The sequence below is a fragment of the Enhydra lutris genome, unplaced genomic scaffold (assembly GCF_002288905.1).
Source record: "Enhydra lutris kenyoni isolate GAN:26980312 unplaced genomic scaffold, ASM228890v2 scaffoldscaffold58, whole genome shotgun sequence".
Taxonomy (NCBI): domain Eukaryota; kingdom Metazoa; phylum Chordata; class Mammalia; order Carnivora; family Mustelidae; genus Enhydra; species Enhydra lutris.
In genome coordinates, this window is record NW_019154142.1 from 9600267 (window position 1) to 9621601 (window position 21335).

At 35.8% G+C, this 21335-nt stretch overlaps 1 long non-coding RNA gene across 1 annotated transcript; it reads right to left on the reverse strand.

Annotated features, from left to right (window-relative positions):
• Positions 1-11580: 11580 nt before the first annotated feature.
• Positions 11581-19882, reverse strand: LOC111158221. Its single transcript, XR_002641340.1, has 3 exons — positions 19838-19882; positions 13181-13220; positions 11581-11887 (listed from the first exon to the last, which is right to left on the reverse strand). It is a non-coding gene; the product is annotated as an uncharacterized LOC111158221 (long non-coding RNA).
• Positions 19883-21335: the final 1453 nt, after the last annotated feature.

Genomic DNA, 21335 nt, shown 5'->3' on the forward strand with positions numbered 1-21335 from the left:
CTGAAATCTCTCAGTATGGGTGTCTAAATTTCCTCTTCTTATAAGGACATCAGTCAGATTGAAGTAAGGCCGTCTGTACAGCCTCAGTTAACCTAAATTGCTTCTTTAAAGGTCCTATCTCCAAATACAATCATATTCTGAGATACTGACATTTAGGACTTCAACATGTGAATATTGAGGGACACACAAGTCCATAACAAGCAGCTAGCAATATTTACCTTGACAAATATCACTAAGCAGTGGAATTGCTAGATCCTCAGAATTTTATAAGATGTTGCAAAATTACTCTCCAAAGTACTTATATTAATTTACACTCTTACCCTTGTGCATAATTCTTATTGCTTTACATTTTTGTCTTCATTTGGTTTTGTCAAATTTTTCATTTTTCCCAATTTGATGGGTATAAAATATGTGTACCTTTTCCTGTCCCTTTACTTTCTGCTTTCATGTATCATTTTCTTTTCACTACATAATTGTCAAAATTTTATTGATTCTAATTTATTTATTCAATTTGAGATACTTTTTTTGACTAGCAAATTTAAGCCATTTACATTTATTGCAATCACAGTTTTATTAGGACTTATGCTGCCTTTTTCATGTTTTTATTACCTACATTCTTAGTTTTGTTGTATTTTGTTTTTCCTTTTTCTCTTGTTTTCCTCGTTTCACCTCTACATTAATCAGTCTTCTAACCATCATTTTGGAAATATTTAGATTTTTCTTATAATTATTGTGTATTTATTTTTCTTTCCTCCTCCTCCTCCTTTATATCCTCCTTCTTTATTTAATTTAATTTAATTTTTTTCCAGTGATCCAAAATTCATTCTTTGTGCTCCATGCAATATATGCCTTCCATAATACCCACCACCATGCTCACCCAACACCCCACATCCCCCCAAAAACCCTCAGTTTGTTTCTCAGAGTCCATAGCTTCTCATGGTTTGTCTCCCCCTCTGATATCCCCCAACTCACTTTTCCTCTCCATCTCCCAATGTCCTCCATGTTATTCCTTATGTTCCACAAGTAAATAAAACCATGTGATTATTGGCTCTCTCTGCTTGACTTATTTCACTCAGCATAATCTCTTCCAGTCCCATCCATGTTGATAACAACAGTTGGGTATTCATCCTTTCTGATGGAGGCATAATACTCTATTGTATATATGGGCCATATCTTCTTTATCCATTCATCTGCTATAGGGCATCTTGGTTCTTTCCACAGTTTAGCGACTGTGCCCATTGCTGCTGTGAACACTGGGATACAGATGGTTTTCTTCTCACCACATCTATATCTTTGGGGTAAATACTGAGTAGTGCAATCACAGGGTCATAGGGTAGCTCTATTTTTAATTTCTTAAGGAATCTCCACACTGTTTTCCAAAGTGGCTGCACCAACTTGCATTCCCACCAACAGTGTAAGAGGTTTCCCCTTTCTCCATATCCTCTCCAACACTTGTTGTTTACTGTCTTGTTGATTTGGCCATTCTAACTGGTGTAAGGTGGTATCTCAATGTGGTTTTGATTTGAATCTCCCTGATGGCTAGTGATGATGAACACTTTTTCATGTGTCTGTTAGCCATTTGTATGTCTTCTTTGGAGAAGTGTCTGTTCATGCCTTCTGCCCATTTTTTTTTTTGGACATAATTATCTGTTTTGTGTGTGTTGAGTTTAAGGATCAAAATTCCACCGGCATTTTTCAAAGAGCTGGAACAAACAATCCTAAAATTTGTATGGAACCAGTAGAGACCCCAAATTGCTAAGGAAATGTTGAAAAAGAAAAACAAAACTGGGAGCATCACTTTGCCTGATTTCAAGCTTTACTACAAAGCTGTGATCACCAAGACAGCATGGTACTGGCACAAAAACAGATGTATAGACCAGTGGAACAGAGTAGAGTGCCCAGATATGGACCCTCAACTCTATGGTCAAATAATCTTCGACAAAGCAGGAAAAAATATACAGCGGAAAAAAGACACTCTCTTCAATAAATGGTGCTGGGAAAATTGGACAGCTATGTGTAGAAGAATGAAACTCGACCATTCTCTTACACAATACACAAAGATAAACTTGAAATGGATAAAAGACCTCAACGTGAGGCAGGAATCTATCAAAGTCCCAGAGGAGAGCATAGGCAGTAACCTCTTCGACATCGGCCACAGCAACTTCTTTCAAGACATGTCTCCAAAGGCAGAGGAAACAAAAGCAAGAATGAACTTTTGGGACTTCATCAAGATCAAAAGCTTCTGTACAGCAAAGGAAACAGTCAACAAAACAAAGAGGCAATCCATGGAATGGGAGAAGATATTTGCAAATGACACCACAGACAAAGGGCTGATATCCAAGATCTATAAAGAACTTCATCTTCCTTCTTGTTTTTCGTGTTCTTCTTGTTTGTCTTCTTTCTCCTTTCCCCCTTCTCTCTATGTAGGTTTGCATATGGAAACTCAGGTTGTTTACTCACACTTATTTCCCATATCACCCAATTTCCTCTTCCCTTAATAATTCTTTTTTTTCTTGAAATATTTCCTCCACATGTGTTTTCAGACTGTTTTTGTGTGATAAACATTTTTGGGTCTCATAGCTGTAATAAAATCTTTATTTTGCTCCTGTAAGTAAATAATAATTTACCTGACTATAATATTCTAGTTTTATAGTTCTTTTCCTTCAACAAAGTATTTCTTCACTATATTCTTAGAGTAAGGAATGTTTTTGAGAACTTTCATGTTTATCTAATTCTTGTTTCTTGGGTAGGTGATATCCTTTATTCTCTGGGAGATTTTAGAATTTTTTTGTTTTGTTTTTTTGATGGCCTTAAATGTTACTATTAGTGTTTCTAGGTATGGTTTTTAATTCTCCATACTTGTTGATATTCTCTGAGAATTTTTAATCTCAGGTATTACATTTTTCTTTAATTTTAGTGAATTTTGAACCATTATTTCTTCAAATACTTTATTCATTTTCGTTTCTTTTGATATTTCAATTTTATAAATGTTGATACTTCTATTTCTTTTCTCCATATTTCCTTACTTTTTCTTAACTGTTCTTGTATCTTTTTACTTTCTCTGATGTCTGGTATACCCTTCATCTTGGTTTTCCAGATCCCAAATTCTTACTTCAGCAGCACTCAGGTATACATCTAATCCATTAAGAACTTTTTGCAAACAATATATTTTAAAATATTGATTTTTCTTTATAACTATTTTTTCCTTACTAATGTTTTCAATGGTTTTCTTTGATACTATATAATTTGGCTTTAAAATTTTTGGTTGTGCTGCATTATGACAAAAAAAAGGAAATAAAGTAAGCATACAGATTGGAGGGAGAGAACCAAAATTCTCTGCTTGAAGGACATGATCATCTATACAGAAAATCCTAAATTATCTAACAACAGCAACAACAACAACAAAAGGCTCCTAGAGCTAATAAATAAGTTTTCCAAGGCTGCAAGACATGAGGTCAATATCGATATATATGTGTATGCAATATATACATATACAAATGCATATTGTATACAATATATACATAAGCAGGTATATGTACATGTATATGTATATGTATAAATTGTATACAAATATCCAAATATATATACTTTCATATTTGCATACTAGCAATGAAAGATCAGCAATTGACATTTTAAAATGTTCTTTTTAAAATTAAAATTTCATGGGACGCCTGGGTGGCTCAGTTGGTTGGACGACTGCCTTCGGCTCAGGTCATGATCCTGGAGTCCTGGGATCGAGTCCCGCATCGGGCTTCCAGCTCCACGGGGAGTCTGCTTCTCTCTCTGACCTTCTCCTCGCTCATGCTCTCTCACTGTCTCTCTCTCTCAAAGAAATAAATAAAATCTTTAAAAAAAAAAATAAAATTAAAATTTCATTTAAAATTGAAATAAATTGTTATATATAAATACATTTATATATAAATATACATATATATGTGTACTAGTAATGAGCAATCTGCAATTAAAAATTTAAAGCCAATACCATATATAATTACATCAAGTTATTAAAAATACTTAGGGATAAATTTGACAAAAGTATGTACAACTTGTAAACTACAGAACATTCTAAGAAAAGTCAAAGAACTAAATTTAAGAGATATGTTGTGTTTTTGAACTGGAAAAATCAACACTGTTAAGATATTTCTTTTCAAAATAGAGTATGGATTTAAAGCAACCCCAATCAGAGTCCTATCACACTTCTTTGTAGAAACTGACAAGTTTTTTTAATTGGTGAGTTTATTCTAAAATTTATATGGACATTTAAAGTACGTAGAATGGCCAAAACAACTTTGAAAAAGAAGACCAATATTGACAGATTGACACCAGCTTATTTTGATCTTATTATAAGGCTGGTAATCAGTATAACATGGTATTGACTTTTAAAGAGTCATATTTATTAATGGGAAAGAATAGAGAGTTTAGAAAGAAATACACACGTGTATTTCTTAAGTTTTGACAAAAATATCAAGGCAATTCCATGTAGAATAATAGTCTTCAACAAATGATGCTGGAATAATTAGCCATGTACAAAAAAATGAACTCCTTCCCTTACCCTTAACTCTACCCTTACCCTTACCTCATACCATGTACAAAAATGAACTCAAAATGAATCCCAAATGTAAAGCCTAAAATTATAAAACTATAAGAAAACAGGAGAAAATCTCAGTAACTTTAATGTTGACAAATATTTCTTAAATACCTCACCAAAAGCAAGAAGTAGAAAAACATAATACATAAATTGGACTTAACTCAAAAAGTTTTTGAAGTTTGCTCTTCAAAATCAGTTACAGGGACACCTGGATGGCTCAGTTGGTTAAGCCTCTGCCTTTGGCTCAGGTCATGATCCCAGTGTCTTGGGATCGAGTCCCTCATCGGGCTACTTGATCGGCAGGGAGCCTGCTTCTCTCTCTGCCTCTTCCTGCCATTCTGCCTGCTGGTGTGTGCTCGCTCTCTCTGACAAATAAATAAATAAATAAATAAATAAATAAAATAAAATAAAAAACAGAAAAACCAAAAAAACAAAATCAGTTACAAAAACAAAAAGACAAGATACTGATTACAAGGAAATATTGACAAAATACGTATCTGACAAAACCTGTGTCTAGAATACATAACGAATTCTTAAAATTTAATAAGAAGACAACCCAATGTTTTAAATGAGCAAGATATTTGAACAGATAATTCACCAAAGAAGATATAGAGATAGGAAATAAGCACATGAAAATACACTCAACATTATTAATCATTGGGGAAATGCTAACTATAAACGGTAATATGATAATGGTAGATACCCACCAGAGAGCAAAAAATTCAGAAGGGTGTTTATATCCAAGTTTTGGTGAGGATGTAGAGCAACTGAATGTCTCCTACACTGCTGATAGGAATACAGAATAGTACAGCCATTCTGAAAAACAATTTTATAGTTTCTTAAAAAGGTAAACATATGTCTATAATACATTCAACCATTTCACTTCTAGGTATTATTGACCCAACAGAAATGAAAGCATGTGTCCACACACAAATGAAATCTTCATAGCAGCTTTATTTGTAATAGAAAAATCAGGAATCACCCAAAAGTCCATCAATAGGTGGATAAACAAGTGGTGTTATAGCCATACAATGGAATACCACTCATCAGTGATATACACAATGGCATAGATGAATTTCAAATAATTATGCTCAGTGAACAAAGCCAAACACAAAACAGTATACTGTATATTTCCTGTTCTATAAAATTCTAGAAAAATATAAGCTATTCTATAGGGACAACAAACCAGTGATTGCTTGGGGATAGAGGATGGAAGAGGAATGGGGAGGGGAAGAATGAAGGAATTCTTGAGGGTGATGGAAATATCTTTTCCCTTGGTTGTGGTGATAGTTTCATGGATTTATAAACATGTCAAAACTTATCAAATTATACACTCCAAATACTAGCTTATTGTACATCAATAATACTATTAAATAAATTTTAAAAACAAAATAAGACAAATTGTAAAAAGAATGGTGTTACAAGGCAACAGCACTTGTAAAATGAAGATCCTTTTCCTCTCAAGGCACTTACTAATTTGATTTACAAATATTTTTTCCCACTCGCTAACATGTATTTTTATTCTCTTAACAGTGCCTTTCAAAACATAAAACTTCTTAATTTTAATGGACTCCAATTTACTATTTTTTTTTTTCTTTTATGGCCTCATACCTAAGAACTCCTTGCCTAATCCAAGCTTGCAATTTTTTTTAAGTTCTCTTCTAGAAGTTGTATGGTTTTTGGTTTTACACATCAATCCATAATTCATTTTGGATTTTATTTTGGGTTTTATTTGTTATTTGTTTTGAGATATGGCTCAAAGTTCATGTTTTTGTACTTTGGGGATATTCAATTTTCCTAGCACCATTTGTTGACAAAAAACTATTCTTTCTTCACTGAATTAATTTTGCACTTTTGTCAAGAATCAGTTGACTATATATGTAATTCTATTTCTGAGCTCTCTAAACTGAGGCTTGAGACATAAAGGATAAACAGAAAGCAGCAGCCTAGAGCTTGCTGCAGTCCCTGTGGGTTAGAAGGATAAAGATTGGCTTTCAAGGCTATCAAAGTCATGAGGAACTGAGGGACCCAGATCCCAGGCAGAAAGGGGCTTCTAAAAGGCTAATGGTCCATTCAGAGATTTTTGCCCTATCAAAGAACTAGGAACAAAAATAGTTGTCCCCCTCCCAAGAGGGAAAGAGTTCTGGTTAATACTCAGGATTTCAGATTTTAAAGGGCTACCCAGGTAAGGAGAAAAAAAAACTAAATAATTAAAAAACAACAACAGAAATAAAATAGACTTAGTCTCAATCCCAAAAAGGTGACCTGCCTGCCAGGAAAATATATTAAATTCACTCTGGAGAAAGACAACATCATTCAGTCTCAATTTTTCATACACAAAACCATTTTTTAAAAAAAGTTTTTCAACGATTTTATTTATTTATTTATTTGGCACACAGAGAGAGATCACAAGCAGGAAGAGAGGCAGGCAGAGAGAGAGGAGGAAATAGACTCCCTGCTGAGCAGAGAGCCCGATGTGGGCTTCAATCCCAGGACCCTGAGACCACGACCCGAGCCGAAGGCAGAGGCTCAATCCACTGACCACCCAGGCGCCCCAAAACCCATTTTTTTCCATTTTATTTTATTTTATTTCTTTTCAGTGTTCCAGCATTCATTGTTTATGCACCACATTTTTAATAGAATTATGAGACATGTCAAGAAAAAATGAGCAAATAGCAAAAAACAAAGAGCAAACTTAGCCCATAGAAATAGACTCAAGGTAGATTTTAAAAATTGGGATTATCAGGCATGGAATGTTAAATAACTACGGTTAAACCCACTCAGGAAACTTAATTACAAGATGTAGAATTTTGGCCAAGAACTAGAATCTATTTAAAAATCCAACGGAAATTGTAGAACTAAAAAATACAATAAATGAAGTGAGTATTTCTGCAAAACGAAAACCATTTGACCAAGCATTTGGGGAGCTTAGCAACTGTATTTTATGAAAATAAATGATTTCAAGAAAGGGTGGCCTCACAGAATTCCCAGAAAGGAGTGGCTTTCCAGAATTTTATGATTCCTATCTCATCCCTACTTTCCCACACCTACCTCCAGAGTAGCTGCTAAATTCCTCCCCTTCTTTGAGTGGAGCACTTCCAAAGGCCCACAGGCTCCCAGAGTCTCTTTCCTTCTTATGAAAAGAATCATGTTAAATTTTCTTTTCTTGGGTTTGTTTCAAAGATGAATGCTTTGTGACATGGATCTTTCCTTTCATTATTGACCACCCCCTGTATATGAACAAGGTATAGACCATACTAGACACTCAGAAAAATGGTTATTGACTGAAAGTATAAATGAATTAAAGAATGAAAAGAGTCTTTTGCATAATAAAAAAGAACTGACTCAAATACTTTTTTAAAAAAATTTTTGATCTGTTACTATTTTGGCACATACTGAAAAGCTTGTCTAAACTTTGTACAAAAATGAGGTTGGAAAACACCTTCCAACTTTTTTTTTTTAAGATTTTATTTATTTGACACAGAGAGAGAGATCACAAGTAGGCAGAGAGAGAGGAGGAAGCAGGCTCCCTGCTGAACAGATAACCCAATGCAGGGATCGATCCCAGGACCCTGAGATCATGACCTGAGCCAAAGGCAAAGACTTAACCCACTGAGCCGCCCAGGCTCCCCACCTTCCTACTATTTTGTAAAAGCCAGCTCATTTGATTTTGGTGTAATGAGCAGATGTAATGATTTCTCACAAATTTCATTTGTGTGATACAATGGGAAATAATAGTACCTTTTTTGTAACTTCTACTCTTTCAAAGTGGGAGAATAATACACATGCAAAACCCGTGCAAATATTAAACACCCAGGTCAATAATTATCAAAAAGTGAACTCACCTCTGGGAGCACCACCAAGATCAAGAAAAGGAGTATTACCAGCATCTTAAATAGCACCATCCTCTTTCCTCCCAATCACTACACCTCTCTCCTCCAGAAACAGCCACTTTATAACTTCCAGTTCCATAAATTAGTTTTGCCTCTTTCATAATCTACTTAAATACAATCATACAATTACATATCTTTTAAAGTTGCATTGCATTGTGGATTTGCATAAGCTCATTTTCTCTAAAACGTTTCCTGAAAAACAATCTATTACTAATATTGTATAGGTAGATGACAGATAGATAGATGATAGATAGATAGATAGACAGATAAGACATAGATATTTAGACACAGATACAGATCTATAATTCTGTAAACAAAACTGTTAGCTGAGAGGATAAATATTGTAACAGATTATACTATGTACTGTCAGCCAATGAGGGTTGGTTGTATCAGTCAGAGTCCCATGAAGAAATAGAAATTCACTTAGATGAGATTTAAAAAATTTAAAAAAAATTTTTTTTAATAAACATATAATGTATTATTAGCCCCAGGGGTACGGGTCTGTGAATTGCCAGGTTTATACACTTCACAGCACTCACCATAGCACATACCCTCCCCAATGTCCATAACCCCACTACCCTCTCCCTACACCCTTCCCCCGGGCCACCCTCAGTTTGTTTTGTGACATTAAGAGTCTCTTTTGGTTTTTCTCCCTCCCAATCCCATCTTGTTTCATTTATTCTTTTCCTACCCCCTTAACCCCCCCCACCCCCGTTGCATCTCCACTTTCTCATATCAGCAAGATCATACGATAGTTGTCTTTCTCTGATTGACTTATTTCACTAAGCATAATACCCTCTAGTTCCATCCACGTCATCGCAAATGGCAAGATTTCATTTCTTTTGATGGCTGCATAGTATTCCATTGTATATATATACCACTAGATGAGATTTTTAAAAAAGATTTTATTTATTTATTTGACAGAGAGATAGAGACCAAGAGAGCACAAGTAGAGGGAATGACAGAGGGAGAGGGAGAAGCAGATTCTCCACTGAGCAGGGAGCCCGATATAGGGCTTGATCCCAGGCCTCTGGGATCATGACCTAAGCTGAAGGCAGTTGCTTAACCATTTCAGCCACCCAGGTGCCCCCTTAGATGAGATTTTTAAGGGAATTTAATAACACTTAGCACAAGTGTAGGCAACATTAAAGGATGCAACAAGGGATGTAGAAGGGTCCAGAGACTTACAAAAATGGGCAGCATTTCCCAATCCCAGTCCTGAAGATAAGGAAGAGAGAAAACAGTATGTTGGGAGTCCATTGTGAACTGGCCACAGAAGAACCTCCTGACAGGAGGTGTACAACAATTACCAGAATCAAGATTCTGAAGCAGAAGTGAATGAGCAAGAATCCTCCCCAGGTTTTCCTTCTCCACAGCTTCTGATGTTAAACCCAACAGGGGCCCAGAGTAGCAGAGAGCCCCAGTGATGCAACACAGTCCACGGAGTAATGTTCACAGCCTCCCTACCACTCCTGAGAAAAGCAAAACAGAGCAAAAGGTTAAGAATGTCACTAACGGAATTCAAATATGGGGCAGGAAAAATAAAACAGTAGAAAAAAAATTAATGAAACCTGGAATTGGTTCTTCGAAAAAAATCAGCTACGTTGGCAAGCCGTTGATTGATTGAGGGAGAAAAAAGGGATGAGACTCAATTTACCAAAATTGGGACTGAAAGAGAGGATCTTACTACATAATGAAATAGAAAATATTCTAAGGCAATGCTACAAACAATTTTTTAAAGATTTTATTTATTTATTTGTCAGGGAGAGAGAGAGTACAAGCAGGGGAGCAACAGAGGGCGAGGGAGAAGCATGTTCCCCTCTGAGCATGGAGCCCCACATAGGTCTCCATCCCAGGACCCTGAGATCATGACCTGAGCCAAAGGCAGATGCTTAACCAACTGAGCCACCCAGGAATCCCTTTAAACGATTTTATGCCAACAAATTACATAGCCTAGATGAAATGAAAAAATTTCTAAAAAGACACAAATTACTGAAACTGGTTCAAGTAGAAATAGGAGTTAATGAAATGAAAGATTTAAAAAAAAACAGAGAAGATCAAAAGTTGTTTTTTTTTAATGATCAACAAAATAGACAAAACTCTACCTAAATTTTTAAAGTTTTATTTAAATTCAATTAATTAACATATAGTATATAATTAGTTTCAGAGTTAGAGTTTAGTAATTCATCAGTTACATATAACACCCAGTGCTCATTACAGCAAGTGCCTTCCTTAATGCCCATCACTCTGTTACCCCATCCCCCCACCCACCTCCTCTCCAGCTACTCTCAGTTTGTTTCCCACAGTTAAGAGTCTCTTTGGTTTGTCTCCTTCTCTGGTTTCACCTTATTTTATTTTCCCTCCCTTCCCCTGTGATCCTGTTTTTTGTTAATTCCACAAATGAGTGAAATCACATGACAATTGTTTTTCTCTGATTTATTCCACTTAGCTTAATACCCTCTAGTTCCATCCATGTCACTTCAAATGGTAAGATTTCATTTTTTTGATGATAGATAGAAGATAGATAGATAGATGATAGACACGCGCGCGCCACATCTTCTTTATCCATTCATCTGTCAATGGACATCTGGGCTCTTTCTATAGTTTAGCTATTGTGGAAATTGTTGCTGTAAACATTGGGGTGCACATGACCCTTCGGATCACTATGTTCATACTCTTTGAGTAAATACCCAGCAGTGCAATTTCTGGGTCATAGGATAGCTCTATTTTCAACTTTTTAAGAAGCCTCCAAACTGTTTTCCAGAGTGGCTCTACCAGTTTGCATTCCTACCAGCAGCATAAGAGCTTTCCCCCTTCTTCACATCTCACCAACACAGGTTGTTTGCTGACTTGTTAATTTTAGCCATTCTAACTGGTGTGAGGTGGTATTTCATTGTGGTTTTGATTTGTATTTCCCTGATTCTGAGTGATGTGGGGCGTTTTTTCATGTGTCTGTTGGTTATTTGTATGTCTTCTTTGAAGAAATGTTCATGTCTTCTGCCCATTTCTTGACTGGATATTTGGTTTTGGGGGGTATTGATTTTGATAACTTCTTTTTTTTTTTTTAAGATTTTTTTTTTTATTTATTTATTTGACATGATTTTGATAACTTCTTTATAGACTTTGGGTATTAGCCCTTTGTCTGACAAGACATTGCAAATATATTCTCCCATTCTGTAGATTGTCTGTTAGTTTTGTTGACTGTTTCCTTTGTTGTGCAAAAGGTTTTTATCTTGATGAAGTCCCAATAGTTAACTTTTCCTTTTATTTCCCTTGCCTTTTATGATGTGTCTAGCAGGAATTTGCTGTGGCCAAAGCCAAAGAGGTTGCTGCGTATGTTCTCTTCTAGGATTTTGATGGATTCTTATCTCAAATTTAGGTCTTTCATCCATTTTGAAAACTCTACCTAATTTAACAACAAAAAAAGAGGACTCAAATTGCTAAAATCAGAAATGGAAAAAAGGGACATCACTACTGACCTTGTAGAAATAAAATGAATTATAAGAAAAATGAATTAAAAGGAAATACTGTGAACAACTGTATGCCAACAAATTACTTAACTAAAATAGACAACTTTCTAGGAAGACAAAAACTACCAAAGCTGACTCAAGAAAAACTAAAAAATTAAGATAGACTTATGACAAGTAAAGAGATTATATTAGTAACAAAGAAAACAAACAAAAATCCCACAGAGGAAATCCCAGGAGCAGATGGCTTCACTGGTGCAGACTATCAAACAACAGAGTATTAATTAAAAATTAATACTAATTCTTTGACAATTAAAAAACAATAGAAGGAAATACTCGTCAACTTTTTTTATAAGGTTTATACATCAAATTCATCACAAGAAAACTATAGATTAATATCTCTTTTAAATGTAGATATAAAAATTCTCAACAAAATATTAGCAAATTGAATTTGATATATAAATATAAGTATAAATATATAAAATATATTTGACTGATATAAATATAAATATATTTTAATTGATATATAATTGAATTGAATGGAATTTATATATACATACATATATATGTGTATATATATATATATATATGTAAATATAAATATGTAAAAAGGATTCTGTATCATGACTGTATTGGTCAGGGTTATCCAGAGAAACAATAAAACTCCCTTTCTCCCCTCCTCTCTGTATATATATACAGAGAGCAAGCTGGTGACTCAGGTGAGCTAATAGTGTAGTTTTAGCCCAAAAGCCAGCAGGCTCAAGATTCAAGAATAGATGATGTTTCAGTTTAAAATGAATGCAAAAGAAGACTAATGTCCAAGCTCAAATAATCAGGCAGGAGGAATTCCCTCTTACTTGTGGGGGAGTCAGGATTTTTGTTCTATTCAGGCTTTCAACTGATTGGATGAGGGCCACGAACATTAGGAAGGGAAATCTGTTTTACTCCATCTACCATTCAAATATTAATCTCATCTAAAAACACTTTCACAGTATACCCAGATAAATGACCAAATATCTGGGCACCCAGGGCTCCATGAAGTTGACACATAAAATTAATCATCGCCAAGTCTACCCCCTGTCAATATGTTATCCATGCACATCTACTTAACCCAAACTTAATCTCCAAATGAAGACAATAACAAGGTCATAATTCTGCCTACCATTATACAATCATCCTGTGTACAACTGAAAACACAGTAACCCTTCCCCAGAAGAAGGGATGATACTTACTTTAAGTCCTTGAATGATGTTTACACTTCTCCTTGATATCCTATAATTTAAGTAGTATGGTGTAAAATTAGTAACAAATAATGTATGATATATGGCCAACACATCTTATGTTACATGATAAGTAAATAAGAGAGGAACGAACACACACACACACACACACACACACACACACTCTCTCTCACACACATATTCATAAGAAATAAGGAGAAAATACTCATGACAATTATAATCCTTGTTTCTGTAACTTGTTATGTGGTCATAGCTGATATTTATACCTACCTTCTTCTACTCATTCGTATTCTCTTTGCTTTCAGCAAGCACCTCAAGTGGTTGTTATTCTTTACCTGGTGAGATCACCCAAAACTTTATTCTTAAAAGATCTTGGGCCATTAATAGGGTTTATGTTGCTATAGTTTTCCATTGACCTTAATCACAGGGTATAGTAATACTAAGAGACACCCTAAGGCATCTCCTGTTCCTTCTTTCCCTTCTTGGTGGATGAGTAGTCCAATTTCTCCATGGTAGTCAATATCAATCACTTTATTATTTTTTTATTTTTTTAAAGATTTTATTTATTTATTTGACATGGGGTGGAGGGAGAGTGTGCAAGTGAGCACAAGCAGTGGGAAAGGGAGAGGGAGAAGCAGTTTCCTCATTGAGCAGGAAGCCCAATGCAGTGCTTGATCCCAAGACTCTGGGATTATGATATGAGCTAAAGACAGATGCTTAAAACCGACTGAGCCACCCGGGTACTCCTCAATCACTTTCGATAGCACAGTAACTCCCTTCTTTGTCTATTGATCCAGAGGCATGAGGAATGAAAAGTGGCCAGGTAGCAGCCTTAACTTTTAGTTCAATGGAATCATTGTTGCATTTCCTAGTAGGAGCACTCTTGTCTTTGGAACTAAGACTTCTAGGCCAGCAGAGCATAAATTCATGGGAACAGGAAGAAAAGCCTTGCTAGTGGATCACTAGGGCTAATAGTGAGTAGAGCTCATTCCATTTCCATTCCTTGATTCCTGGACCCATGTAGTCTGGCTGTGGGAGAAACAGAACCATATATTGGTCAGTGGTTCAGACCATGTATCTCCTCTTGGAGAACTTTGCCCCAGCTGTGCGAGGTATTGTCACCTAGCTGGCACTGTAACTGAGTCTTCAAAAGGGGATTCCACCATTCTATCAAGCCAGCTGCTTCAGGATGGTGAGAGACATGTTAAGACTAGTGAATTCCATGAGCATGGACCCATTGCTGCAATTTATTTGCTGCAAAGTGAGTTCCTTTATCAGAAAGTATCAGAGGTAATACTATGTAGGATGCCTTGACAGTGGATAAGACATTTTGTATATCCAGTTGGTAGTTTGGGAAGAAATGCTGTGAGCAAGGAAGGCAAATCTATATTTAGAGTATTTATTTCCAGTAAGAACAAAATGCTGCCCCTTCCATTGATTGAAGTGGCCCAGTGTAATCTACTTCCCACCAGGTGGTTGGCCAATTACCCCAGACAGTGGTGCCATATCAGGGACTCAATGTTGGTCCCTGCTCCTGGCAGATTGGACACTCAGCTGTTGACATAGCCCAGTTAGCCTTGGTAAGTGAAAGCCCATGTTGCTGAGCCCATATGTAATCTCCACCCCAGTGACCATGGGATGTTCATAAGTTCACTGAGCAATGACAGAGGTTCTTGGGGAAAGAGACTGACCAATATCCATAGAATGGGTCATCTATCACTTTGATTATTTAATTATTGATTATTTAATGTTCCTTCCAAGTCCCTGACAATCCAACCAAATCATTGACCACAACCCACGAATCAGTACAAAATCACACATCTGGCCATTTTTCCTTCAAGGCAAAGTGAGTAATTGGGTTTGCTTGTTGAAGTCCTATCCTGGAAAGATTTCTATTTACCACTGTCCTTCAGGAACCCTTGCAAAAAGCTATGGCTCTCTGCTCTTGAGTCATGCCTATGGATTGTGAAGAATATCTGTAAATCAGGCCCCAGTCTTTTCTTCCTCTGTCAACTGATTATTGGGAATTCTCCATAAGGACATTGGTATTAGCAAGGAGAAGGCAATATAGCAGAAATGGGGACCGTGGGCATTTGGGTCACTTATTCATGTAACTTATTTGTGCCTCTAAGGCCTGCTCGGGCCTGATCATATATATACCATTTCCATTAGATGATGGAATGCTGTTGCACATGCCTAACTTTATGATTTTGTGGGTCAGATAACACCCAGTTCATCATAGGCACCTTGGGTCACATGCTAAATTTCTGGCTCGTGATTAAGAATGAGGTCTCTACTAAGACCAGGTCAAGAGTTGCATCTTAGTCAGCAGATAGTACATCATTAGTTTTTATGCGTGTTCAACAATTCATTAGTTGTGTTTAATACCCAGTGCTCATCGCCATACAGTCCCTCCTTAATGCTGGCTAATTGAACATAATTTTTTAAAAAGTTGCATCTTAGAAGGAGAGCAGTTATCCAAGAGGGTGGTAAGGCTTTGGTAAAAAATACTAAGGGCTTGCACTACAGTTTACACATTGACTTGCCAAAGGCTCCAAACCCCATCCCTATCTGTCACTGAACTTTCAAGTACCACTGGACCTTCGGAATCATATGGCCTAAGTGGCAGAGCAGCCTATACAGAAGCCTGGACTTGATTCAGAGCCTTCTTTTGTTCTGGGCATTTCTTAACACTAGCCCTTGTCTTGGAATTCCAGTCTCCAGAACTATGAAAAATAAATTTCTGTTGTTTTAAGCTATTGTCTATAGTATTTTGTTATGGCAGCCTGGGCTAACAAAGACAAGCTTTTGTACCAGGAGTTAGGTGCTGCTATTACATATACCTAAAAATGTGGAAATGACTTTGAAATTAGGTAATGGGTAGAAAGTGAAAAGTTTTGAGGTACATACTAAAAATATGGATGTTACAGGCAATTCTGGTGAAGTTTTAGAAATGAGGAACATATTTTTGGAAACTGGAGGAAAGATGATTCTTGCTATAAGGTAGGAAAGAACTTGGCTGAACTGTGTTTCAGTATTTTAGAACTTAAGAGTGATGGAGTTGGATATTTAGCTGAGGAGCTTTCTAAGCAAAATGTTGAAGGAATGGCTTGACTCTTTCTGTTTATAGTATGTAAAAATGTAAAAAGAAAGACGTGGGTTACTTTCTCTTTCTCTGTGTAAGGACATGGTGGGAAGGCAGCCATCTGCAAGCCAGGAAGGGAAACCTCACCAGAACCTGACCATAATTGCATCCTGATCTTGGACTTCCAGAAAATAAATTTCTGTTGTTTAAGTCATCTAGTCTATGGTATTTTGTTAGGGCAGCACAAGCCGACTGATACAATGACCAATTGGGATTTATTCTAAGAATGCAAGATTGGCTTAATATCGAAAAAAATCAAATAATGTAATATATCACATCCATATAGTAAAGGACAAAAACCACATGATCATCTCAATAGATGAGAAAAAAACTTGTCAAAATTCAACGCCCTTATGATAAAAAAAATTCAACAACTAGTAATAGAAAAGAATGTCCTCAAGTTGATAACCTCTATGAAGAACCCACATTTAACTTTATACTTGATGGTGAAATACTGTATACCTTCCCAAGGGAAGGAAGTCCAATCTCACTCCTTGTATTCAACATTGTACTGAAGGTTCTAGCGAGGGTATTTAGGCAAGAAAATGATATAAAAGACATCCTGATTAGGAAAACAGTAAAACTATTTCTTTTTGTAGATAGCATGATCATGTATATAAGAAGTTTTAAAAATTCATGAATTAATTAATTTAGCAAGGTTGTAGGACACAAAATCAATATTCAAAAATTGATTGTACTTCTATACAGTAGCCATAAGTATATGAGGAAAGAAAAATAGCTGCATTTGTTGTCAACAAAAAAGATAAAATACTTAGGGATAAATTTTTAAAAATAAGGACAAAACTTAGAGTTTGAAAATGATAAAATATCATTGAAAGAAATTTTAAAAGACCTAAGTAAATGGAAAGATATTCCATGTTCATGGATTGGAAGACACAGTATTGTTAAGATGTCAGTGCTCTCCAAATTGATCTATAGATTCAACACAATCTCTATCAAAATTCTAGTTGCCTTTTTTGAAGAAATTAATAAACTGATGCTACCATTCATATGAAAATGCAAGGAACCCAGAATAGCCAAAAGAAGCTTGAAAAAGAAAAAGCTGAAAGACTCACACTTTCTCATTTTAAATCTATTACAAAGCTACAGTGAACAAGACAGTGTGTTTCTAGTATAAATATAGGTATGGAGGTTAATGGAATATAATTTAGAGTCCAGAAATAAACCCAAACATTTATGGTCAGAAGAATAGTCTTTTCTACAAATGTTGCTAGAGAGTTGGATACCCACATGCAAAAGAGTGAAATTGGATCTTTATCTCACACCATACACAATAATTAATTCAAAATAAACCGAATAACCTAGAATGTAAGTGCTAAAACTCTTAAAGAAAACATAGGTATAAACTTTCATGACCTTGGAAACCCAAGTGGTTTCTTAAATTTAAGACCAAAACACAAGCAACCAAGCTGAAAATCGATAAATTGAACATCATCAAAACTAATAAGTTTTATGCTTCAAATAACGTGACTAATAAAATGTAAAAACAGCCCATAGAGGTAGAGAAAATATTTGGAAATCATATATCTGACAAGTATTTATTATCCAGGATCTATAAAGAACTCTTAAAATTCAACAATTAAAAATATATAACCCAATTTAAAATTGGGCAAAATATTTGAATAAATATTTCTCTAAAATAATACAAATTCCTAAAAAATACATAATCCAAGTAAACACATAAAGTAATACTCAACATCATTTGTCATTAGGGAAATGCCATTCAAAACCACAATGTGATACTTCTTCACATTCAGCAGAGTACCTATAATCAGAGCACTGAAAAATAGCAAGTGTTGGGAAGATTTGGGGAAATTAGAATCCTCACATATTGCTGCTAGAAATTAAAATTGTTTGGCTATTTAGGGAGAGCTTGTCATTTCTTCAGAAAATTAAATCATAGAGTTACCATGAGACCCAATAATTCCACTCCTAGCTATATACCCAAGAAAATTGAAAACATATATTCACACAGAAGCTTGTACACCAATGTTCATAACATTATTCATAATAGCCAAAAAGTGGAAACAGCTCAATGTCCAACAACTGATGAATATATACACAAAATGTGGTAATTGCATACAATGGAATATTATTTAGCTTTAAAAAGGAGTGAATTACTCATACATGTTACAATATAGATGAACTTTAAAACATGCTAAGTGAAAGAAGCCACAAAATGCCACATATCATGTGATAAGACCCCAGGATAGTCATAGCTATAGTAACAGAAAGTTGATTAGCGGTTGCCAGGGACTGAAGGGAGTGAGTACTAATGGGTATGAGGTTTCTTTGTGGACTGATGAAAATGTTGTGGAAATACATAATGGTTGTTGCTGTATAACTTTGTGAATATACTTTTAAAACTTGCTTAATGGTACACTTCTAAAGCGTCCATATTATGGTATGTGCATTATATCTATTTTTTAAAAATACAGTAATCTCTATAGTAGTGAAACTATATAATGAGACTGAATAAGCACAACCTAGAAAGCACAAATGGAAGCTGGCCTCATGATGCTCTTTCTTGGTGATCCTATTATTAATCATCAGGTTAAGCTGCTCCTGATGTGTTCAAGTGATCTCAGAGACAAAACCTCTACTCCAAACACATTATTACCCGCTCTGCCCCTCATCTCTCAGAAGGGCTCTAAGTCCCTGTGCTTGGGAGTGGGGTGAGCCATTTATGTACCAACTCCTTTTGTGCTCTGATGCTGGTGTCTTGGGAACATGCCTACAGTGGTGACTGAAAGCAGAGGGACTGTTTCTGAAGTGATGGGCTGATCTCATTAGTATGGGACAGAAAGTGGCCTCTTCTGAGCCCAGGTCAGTTGACTGTTACGAAGCGAACTCAGTGAGTGCTACATTCTCTCATTTTTTTCTGTGTAGACACTGGAATGGCATCTGTCTGGCCTAAATGCTGCCACTCACCTCAGCCAAACTAAACCTTTCTCTCCAAACTCCCATGTGGACACCTTGGACTATGGAAACTTCTGATTCTGATGGGAATGTTTTGTGTCCTCAGGTTTGACTATGTGGAAAAAAGGATGGGAGTCACTACAGGTTCCAGCCCACTGTGGAGATGCTGATTCTTTGTTTTGACTTCTAGGCAGAACAGCCTCTGAAATGAATCATCTCAAATATCCAGGTATTTTAAGCTTTTAATAGTAGAAAAGAAAAATTCTGTCTTTATTTTTAGGAAATCAGAGTTGAAGTAATATCCTGAATTCTTCTAAAAGTATTTTCCTTCAGGGACTAACCCAACCCAAATCACAAATCATAATCAAAGATTCAGAGCACCATCAGAGCTGATAGATTTTATTCCCCACTGAAGTAAATCTATTAATTTTCATTTTTAAATGTTTTCTTATCCTCATTTGTCTCAACTAGACCCTTATCCTTTCCATATTCTTCCTATTCAATTTTCTTTCTTCCTTCTCATCTCTAAATAAAGGAGAACCAAGACATCTTAAACGACTTACTTGCTACTATTGTGGCCTCTGGAGTCTTCACTTTTTCAGCATTATATTTTTGAAGAGTGAATCCGTGAAGTTAACTTTAGTCTCAATGACTAATAATACTGACCTTCCTCTCAAAGATGATGTGAGAATTAACACCTTATGAGTAATGCTTACAGGAAGAAAAAATTAAGTTACTTAGATATTAAATGATCATTTAGGTAATGTATCATTACTCAAAATGCCCTCATTTGTATTGAACTATATATCTAGATGTCATTATGCTGTCTCAGAAAGAACCCTTCATCATGAGGTGCCCCTAGAGCTTATTTACAAGCTAGAGCTTTGCAGAATATCTATCTTGGCTCGACCAATCCTCCACAGGTCATTCTCATAGTAAGTAAGTAAACAACTGAGTCAGAAATAATTGGCCATGAAGGATATATTTTCTAATTCAAACTAATTAAAATGAATAAACTATGATTCACATGCTTTTAGGAATGCTTTCAGTAAAAGGTATACTCCACCCATTTATTTTTACTTTTAAAAGTGGATCATTGACCTCTCTTTTCTTTGGTCAAGATGCATGAAAGCCAGGGGAGGTGAAATCTGGCTTGCACAATCAGCATACAGGCATACCTTGTTTTATTATGCTTTGCTTTATTGTACTTCACAGATAACTGTGGTATTTTACAAATTGAAGGTTTGTGGCAAAGCTGCATCGAGCAAGTCTTTCGGTGCCATTTTTCCAACAGTGTTTATTAACTTTATGTCTCTGTGTCACACACTGGTAATTCTCACAATATTTTGAACTTTCTCATTTATGTTATATTTGTGATGGTGATTCAGGTTGTCTTTGATGTCGCTATTATAATTGTTTGGGGGGGCCACAAATTGTGGCATGTAAGATGGCAAACATAAATGTGTGTGTTCTGACTGCTCCACCCACTGGCCATTTCCCCATTTATCTCACTCCCCATAGGCCTCCCTATTCCACGAGACACTACAGTATTGAAATTAGACTAATGAATAACCCCACAATGGCCTCTAAGTGATCAAAAGAAAGTCTCTAATAAAATCAAAAGCTAGAGATGATTAAGTTTAGTGAAGAAAGATGTTGAAAGCTGAGGTAGGCCCAAAGCTAGGCCTCTTGTGCCAAACATTTAGGCAAATTAGAAAGGCAAACCAAAAGTTCTTGAAGGAAATTAAAAGTGCTACTATGGTTAACCCACAAATGATAAGTAAAACGGCTTTATTGCTGATATGGAGAACATTTTAGTGATCAGGTTAGAAGATCAAACCAGCCACAACATTCCCTTATGCCAAAGCCTAATCCAGAGCAGAGTCCTAACTCTCTTCAATTCTATGAAGGCTGAGAGAGATGAGGAAGCTGCAGAAGAAAGGTTTGAAACTAGCAGAACCTGGTTCATGAGGTTTAGTGAAAGAATCCACCTCCATAACATGAAAGTACATGGTGAAGCAAAAGTGCCAGTGGAGAAACTGTAGCAAGATAGACAGAAAG